The sequence below is a fragment of the Tachysurus fulvidraco genome, chromosome 15 (assembly GCF_022655615.1).
Source record: "Tachysurus fulvidraco isolate hzauxx_2018 chromosome 15, HZAU_PFXX_2.0, whole genome shotgun sequence".
NCBI classification, from domain to species: Eukaryota; Metazoa; Chordata; class Actinopteri; order Siluriformes; family Bagridae; genus Tachysurus; species Tachysurus fulvidraco.
The window spans coordinates 34880-43569 of NC_062532.1; the positions used below are offsets into that span (position 1 = coordinate 34880).

General features: G+C 35.4%; 2 long non-coding RNA genes across 2 annotated transcripts; both read right to left on the bottom strand.

Moving 5' to 3' along the window:
• Window positions 1-299: 299 nt before the first annotated feature.
• LOC125138660 lies at window positions 300-3092 on the bottom strand. The gene is made up of 2 exons (XR_007137905.1): window positions 2874-3092; window positions 300-1869 (listed from the first exon to the last, which is right to left on the bottom strand). It is a non-coding gene; the product is annotated as an uncharacterized LOC125138660 (long non-coding RNA).
• A 2026-nt stretch (window positions 3093-5118) lies between these two features.
• LOC125138662 lies at window positions 5119-8017 on the bottom strand. The gene is made up of 2 exons (XR_007137907.1): window positions 6888-8017; window positions 5119-5934 (listed from the first exon to the last, which is right to left on the bottom strand). It is a non-coding gene; the product is annotated as an uncharacterized LOC125138662 (long non-coding RNA).
• Window positions 8018-8690: the final 673 nt, after the last annotated feature.

Below are 8690 nucleotides of genomic sequence, written 5' to 3' on the forward strand. Positions count from 1 at the left end.
CAGCCACTAGTTAAAGCCTGTCCAGGCGAGACAGTCACATGAACAACATCAGCCACGCCAAAAACGACTGCAATAAAAACTATATTTCAGTAAAAGTTCTTGACAATAAATTGTCTATAAATACACCATTCTATCTAATGTTTACTTTTTTTTCTAAAAAAGCTCTAATCATGACCCAGATTCATTTAAACACCTGACAGATAATGTCTTTTTGTTGGGATCAAATTTTATAAATTCTACAATTATACTCACTTTTTGGATTCATAGAGGATTTAAAAAAATAACGCATTAAAAATGTATAAATGCTAAATGTATTTATTTGCAATTAGCAGAAGGAGTGTAAGGTCATGTTAGCAAATACTACAAAAATAGCAGTTAATGACTTGACAGCAAGCTTTTTCTCTGCATGGTTATTTCGATGTGAAACTTTTTTATATCTCTAGTGGGTGTGTCATGCAAATAAAATCCTGTGTTTGAACCATTTATTAACACAGCAGCAGTTTGTGTTCATTTACAGCAGCAGGAATCATTTTAATTCTTTGAGATGGGACTAGGCAGAGTTTTGTGTTACTTTACTCTAGCAATTTTCATTCAATGTTAATATTATTTTTTACTTCATATAGAGAAAGAGATTAACAATTTTTAATTTTTCTTATTTTTTAATTTAATATTCTTCTATTTCAGATTCCTGCAGTCAGACACTGATCGAGTCTGATCCAGTGACCATCAAACCCAAACAGTACATAAATCTCTTCATTATAAGGAGGCATTGCTTTGTTCCATTCTAGTCACCTTAGAACCTATTATTAAGGAATTTATTGGATTTATTATAAGCGAAAGACAGCAACTTTCTTTTAAATATGAAATAAAAAGTATTTTATGTCGACATTAATCAGTGAAGCATTGCTGAGTTTGGTTTTTGGAGGTTATGTTCCTATAACTTAATAGGTCGCGCTACATCGCCGGCGGCCAGCAGAGGGCGACAACGGTGCACATTGAGCGCGGCGCTGCAGGAGTTCAACTGCAGTTAAGGCCAGCGTTTGTCTCAGCTCCTCGTCCCCTCCTTTAGTACAGGGGTGACATGTATCGTATGTGAGACAAATGTGAATTAAACAAAATAAATAAAGATGAACTAAAAACAAAAGCAGAAAGAAAGTGAAGGAATAAAGAGACAAGAAAGACTTTAGACATGGCTAAGTAAAGAAAAACCAAAACAAAAAACAAACAGACCCAAACCCTTCTCTAAATATTGGTCTACACTGTATATAAATCCTGCTTATCTATTCTGAACTGTCCTGTAACAATAATAAGACATTGTTATTTTCATTTATATCTTGTGTCCCTTTAAAATAAGCAGTGATTTACAGTGGGACTCCACTTACAGTTGATCACAGACGCAAATTCCCCAAATCCCCGAACTGTGTCTAGGACTCACTACGCATTATGTAAAAAATCAGCCATGCCAAAATCAACTCCCTTAGATGGTAAAGGAAGAAACCTTGAGAGGAACCAGACTCAAAGGGGAACCTCATCCTCATATGGGAGACACTGGAGGGTGTGATCATAAATATACTGTCTGATCAATGTTGTATTGATGAGGAGATTGTTGTCCCCAAAGACAACATGGAGCTGGCATCTCCTCTTAGTATAGCAGAGTCCAACTGGAGCTGGAACATCTCTAGATGCCTCAGGATCCTCACAGAGACAGCCTCGTCTCAGTGGAGGTCCAAAATCTTCATTGTACATTGAGCGGGGTGCTGCAAGAGAACTCGGTTACCCAGAATTCTCCTAGTTCATTCATTTGGATCGCCTGCAGTTAAGGCCAGCGTTTGTCTCAGCTCCTCACCCCGTCCTTTGTACAGGGGTGTACTACTCAACTCAATATCAACTCCTGTATCGTATGTGACACAGATGTATCAACTCCTGTATCGTATGTGACACAGATGTGAATTAAACAAAATAAATGATAAAAAGGAACTAAAGAAAGTGAAGGAATAAAGAGACAAAAAACAAAACAAACAGACCCAAACCCGTCTCTAAAGCTTGATCTAAACTGTATATAAACCCTGCTTATCTATTCTGAACTGTCCTGTAACAATAATAGGACATCGTTATTATCATTTATATCTTCTGTCCTTTTTAAATAAGCATCAATTATTAAACAGTTTAGTTTAACAAAACTACACAACACAAATTTAACCATTTGATTGTCACTCTGACACAACAGACTCCAGAGCTGTGAAAAAACGTACACAAACACGTCCTCGTGAGCTGTAAATATTCCCTCAACAGGACATGAAACCCCACATATGTAAAAAGATGTATCTGTCATGTATTTAGCCATGTTACTGTGTTTATATCTTCGACATGAGAGATAATGAGCAAATGCTTGAAAATTTGAGCTCGTTATATTTCATACTGCACGTAATAACTTAGTCACTAATAAACTTTGGTAATGTAACTAATACTGCATACAAATCTCCACACTGTATAGATGTAAACATCCTGAAAGCACACAGCAAATACAACAAAGCTTCAGTCTAAGTTGAAGTGAAGACTATTTAATGGCATCACCCTGAGGTTGTCTCCTGACAGATTTCTAGATATGCCTTAACTAGCTAAAGCATATAGGATTGATCAGGAAGCCTCCAGGGGAAAAATTTGTAGAACTTCAATAAACAGACATTGTTCATTTTCATGTTCATTTACAAAGTTTAAAACATTTCTTTCAAAATATGTTCAAACAATTTGCTAAATAGAACATTTTAAACACTAAAATCCAAAAGATCCTTGAAAGTAGTAGATATTGCAATAAACTAATATATAACAATTCTTAAAACTATATATATTATTTATATATAAATGTTACTCACCTGAATCCTGTGAATGGCAGAAGTTAAAATTTTAGATTTGGTTTTTGTTGTGTTGTATATCATTGTGATAACTACGGTAGCAGCTACGGCCACGGTGATTTACAGTGGGACAAAAACCTCCACTAACAGTTGATCACAGATGCTAAGTCCCCAAATCCCTTAACTGTGTCTATGACTCACTACGCATTATGTAAAATATCTAATAATGTCAACCACTAACTTTAGGGGCGGATACATCTCATTTCACAACAGCTCATTGCTTTCTCATGTGTAATGTCATGAAAAAAACAAGGTTGTTTCAACAGTACTCAAGTAAACACATGGGAAGTCATGTGAATAAGATAATATAATGACAAAATTACAAATAACATCTGAAATAGGTTCAGCACATGCACAAAAATAACTTCATAAAAACACATAATATTGTTGTTGTTTTAATGTTTTATGTATTTTTAAAATCTCAGAAAATATTTTGAAAGTATTAAAAAGATCACCGATCAAATAAATATCAGTCATTTGGATCGCCTGCAGTTAAGGACAGTGTTTGTCTCAGCTCCTCATCACCTCCTTTTTTACAGGGGTGACCTGTATCGTATGTGACGCAGATGTAAATTAATCAAAATAAATGATAAAAAAGGAACTTAAAACAAAAGCAGAAAGAAAGTGAATGAATAAAGAGACAAAAAAAACTTTAGACATGGCTAAGTAAAGAAAAACAAAAACAAAAAACAAAGAGACCCAAACCCTTCTCTAAAGGTTGATCTAAACTGTATATAAACCCTGCTTATCTATTCTGAACTGTCCTGTAACAATAATAGGACATTGTTATTGTCATTTATATCTTGTGTTCCTTTTTAAATAAGCATTAATTATTAAACAGTAACAAAACTACACAACATGAGTTTAAACATTTTAGTGTCACACTGACACAACAGACTCCAGAGCTGTTAAAAAAAAAATGTACACAAACACGTCCTTCTGAGCTGTAAATATTCCCTCAGCAGGAAATGAAACCCCACATATGTAAAAAGATGTATCTGTCATGTATTTAGCCATGTTACTGTGCTTATATCTTCGACATAAGAGATAATGAGCAAATGCTTGCAAATTTGAGCTCCTTATATTCCATACTGCATGTACTGTAATAACTTACTGTAATGTCACTAATATACTTTGGTAATGTAAGTAACACTGCATACAAATCTCCACATTTAGTATAGATGTAAACATCCTGAAAGCACACAGCAAGTACAACAACGTTTCAGTCTAAGTTGAAGTGAAGACTATTTAATGGCATCACCCTGAGTTTGTCTCCTGACAGGTTTCTAGATATGCCCTCACTAGCTAAAGCATATAGGATTGATCAGAAAGCCAAAATCCAAGAGAGCCTTGAAAGTAGTAGATATTGTAATAAACTAATATATAAAAATTCTTTAAACTATATAATATTTATATATAAACGTTACTCAACTAAATCCCGTGAATGGCAGAAGTTAAAATTATAGATGTGGTTTTTGTTGTGTTGTATATCATGGTGATAACTACTACGGCAGCTACGGCCACGGTGATTTACAGTGGGACAAAAACCTCCACTAACAGTTGATCACAGAGGCTAAGTCCCCAAATCCCCGAACTGTGTCTACGACTCACCATGCATTATATCTAATAATGTCAACCACTAACTTGAGGGGCAGATACGTCTCATTTCACAACAGATCATTGTTTTTTTCACGTGTAATGTCATGAAAAACAAGGTTAATTCAACAGTACTCACATAAACACATATGAATTCATGTGAATAAGATAATATAATGACAAAATTACAAGTCCTCAGCACGTGTAAAAATAACTCCATAAAATCTCAGAAAATATTTTGAAAGGATTAAAAAGATCACCAATCAAATAAATATCAGTCAAAAGGTTTTTACACGTCCCTAGATAAAGAGTGCGACAAAAAATGAAAGTGAAAGTGACATACGGCTAAATACAGTGACCCATACTCAGAATTCGTTCCCTGCATTTGACCCATCCAAAGTACACACACAAAGCAGTGAACACACACACACGGGAAGCAGTTGGGGGTTCTGTGACTTGCTCAAGGGCACCTCAGTCGTGGCCGGCATGAGACTCGAACCCACAACTTTAGGATTACGAGTCAGACTCTCTAACCATTAGGCCACGACTTGCCCAATAAAAATGCGACAAATAAATGCAACGAATTAAATGCCTGAAAAAACAGAAATTATGGGATAAGAATTATTTAATATAGCACAAAGTGTATCCTGTTGAGAGACTTGTGTTGTGTTGAACACTGGGGATATCAGGTATTTGTTATGTTATGAATCACTGTGCTATAGTTACTGCACAACAGTGGTAAATGAAAATGAGGTAAGTTATCAAAAAAAGATATTAAGTCATAGTTATATAGATATATTTAATAATTCAAGAATATATCAAGCCACAGTTTATGCAACTGAAATTAGAACAAGTTAATACTTTAATGTTTTTGTCCTCGTGAGCTGTAAATATTCCCTCAGCAGGAAACTGCATCCCAGTGGCAATAACTGCTATCAGTCAAGCTGAATCCAGACACTTTACAGCCACTAAGCCTATAAGGCGAGACAGTCACATGAACAAAATCAGCCACACCAAAATCAACTCCATTAGATGGTAATGGAAGAAACCGTGAGAGGAACCAGACTCAAAGGGGAACCTCATCCTCATATGGGAGACACTGGAGGGTGTGATTATAAATATACAGCCTGATAAATGTTGTATTAATGAGGAGATTGTTGTCCTCAAAGACAACAAGGAGTTGGCATCTCCTCTTAGTATAGCAGAGTCCAACTGGACCTGGAACATCTCTACATGCCTCAGGATCCTCACAAAGTCAGCCTCGTCTCAGTGGAGGTCCAAAACCTTCATTGTACATTGAGCAGGGTGCTGCAGGAAAGCTCGGTTACCCAGAATTCTCCTGGCTCATTCATTTGGATCACCTGTAGTTACTGTAAGGCCAGCGTTTGTCTCAGCTCCTCGTCTCCTCCTTTTGTACAGGGGTGACCTGTATCGTATGTGACGCAGAAGTGAATTAAACAAAATAAATGATAAAAAGGAAATAAAAAGGCAGAAAGAAAGTGAATGAATAAAGAGACAAAAAACAAACAGACCCAAACCATTCTCTAAAGCTTGATCTAAACTGTATATAAACCCTGCTGTAACTGTCCTGTAACAATAATGGGACATTGTTATTGTCATTTATATCTTGTGTCCCTTTTAAATAAGCATCAATTATTAAACAGTTTAGTTTAAAAAAACTACACAACACGAATTGAACCATTTTAGTGTCACACTGACACAACAGACCCCAGAGCTGTGAAAAAACGTACACAAACACGTCCTTCTGAGCTGTAAATATTCCCTCAGCAGGAAATGGAACCCCACATATGTAAAAAAAAAAAAAAAGTATCTGTTATGTATTTAGCCATGTTAATGTGCTTATATATTCAACATACAGTAAGAGACAATGAGCAAATGCTTGAAAATTTGAGATCCTCATATTTTATACTGCACATAATAACTTAGTCGTTAATAAACTTTTTTAATATAACTAATACTGCATACAAATCTCCACACTTTTTATAGATGTACACATCCTGAAAGCACACAGCAAGTACAACAAAGGTTCAGTCTAAGTTGAAGTGAAGACTTTTTAATGGCATCACCCTGAGTTTGTCTCCTGCCAGATTTCTAGATATGCCCTCACTAGCTAAAGCATATAGGATTGATCAGGAAACCTCCAGGGAAAAAAATTGTATAACTTCAATAAACAGACAATGTTCTCATGTTCTATTATAATATTCGAAACATTTCTTTCGGAAAATGTTTAAACAATTTGCAAAATAAAACATTTTAAACATTAAAATCTGAGAGATCCTTAAAAATAGTAGATATTGTAATAATCTTATTAACAATCCTTAATACTGTACATATTATTTATATATAAAAGTTACTCACCAAAATCCCGTGAATGGCAGAAGTTAAAATTATAGATGTGGTTTTTGTTGTGTTGTATATCATTGTGATAACTACGGCGGCTACGGCCACGGTGATTTACAGTGGGACAAAAACCTCCACTAACAGTTGATCACAGAGGATAAGTCCCCAAATCCCTGAACTGTGTCTACGACTCACCATGCATTATATCTAATAATGTCAACCACTAACTTGAGGGGCAGATACGTCTCATTTCACAACAGATCATTGTTTTTTTCAAGTGTAATGTGATGAAAAACAAGGTTGTTTCAACAGTATTCACATAAACACACATGAATTCATGTGAATAAGATAATATAATGACAAAATTACAATCGTTCAGCACATGTAAACATAACTTCATAAAAACACATAATATTGTTGTTGTTTCAGTGTTTGATGCATTTTTAAAATCTCAGAAAATATTTTGAAAGGATTAAAAAGATCACCAATCAAATAAATATCAGTCAAAAGCCTTTTACACGTCCCTAAATAAAGAGTGCGACAAACAATATGACAAATAAATGCAATCAATTAAAAGTCCGAACAGACAGAAAATGTTGGGATAAGAATTATTTAATATAGCACAAAGTGTATCCTGTTGAGAGACTTGTGTTGTGTTGAACACTGGGGATATCAGGTATTTGTTATGGTATGAATCACTGTGCTATAGTTACTGCACAACAGTGGTAAATGAAAATGAGGTAAGTTGTCAAAAAAAAAGATATTAAGTTATAGTTACATATATAGATATTATATTTAATAATTCAATAATTTATGAAGCCACAGTTTATACAACTGAAATTAGAACAAGTTAATATTTTGATGTTTTTGTCCTCGTGAGCTGTAAATATTCCCTCAGCAGGAAACTGCACCACAGTGACAATAACTGCTATCAGTCAAGCTGAATCCAGACACTTTACAGCCCCTAGTTAAAGCCTGTACAGGCGAGACAGTCACATGAACAAAATCAGCCATGCCAAAATCAACTCCCTTAGATGGTAAAGGAAGAAACCTTGAGAGGAACCAGACTCAAAGGGGAACCTCATCCTCATATGGGAGACACTGGACGGTGTGATTATAAATATATAGTCTGATAAATGTTGTATTGATGAGGGGATTGTTGTCCTCAAAGACAACATGGAGTTGGCATCTCCTCTTAGTATAGCAGAGTCCAACTGGAGCTGGAACATCTCTAGATGCCTCAGGATCCTCACAGAGTCGGCCTCGTCTCAGTGGAGGTCCAAAACCTTCATTGTACATTGAGCGGGGTGCTGCAGGAGAGCTCGGTTACCCAGAATTCTCCTAGTTCATTCATTTGGATCGCCTGCAGTTAAGGCCAACGTTTGTCTCAGCTACTTGTCCCCTTTTTTTGTACAGGAGTGACCTGTATCATATGTGACGCAGATGTGAATTAAAGAAAATAAATGATAAAAAGGAACTAAAAACAAAAGCAGAAAGAAAGAGAAGGAATAAAGAGACAAAAAACAAAAAATAAACAGACCCAAACTCTTCTCGAAAGCTTTATCTATACTGTTTATAAACCCTGCTAATCCATTCTGAACTGTCCTGTAACAATAATAGGACATTGTTATTGTCATTTATATCTTGTGCCCCTTTTAAATAAACATCAATTATTAAACAGTAACAAAACTACACAACACAAATTCAACCATTTTACTGTCACACTGACACAACAGACTCCAGAGCTGTGAAAAAACGTACACAAACATGTCCTCGTGAGCTGTAAATATTCCCTCAGCAGGAAATGAAACCCCACATATG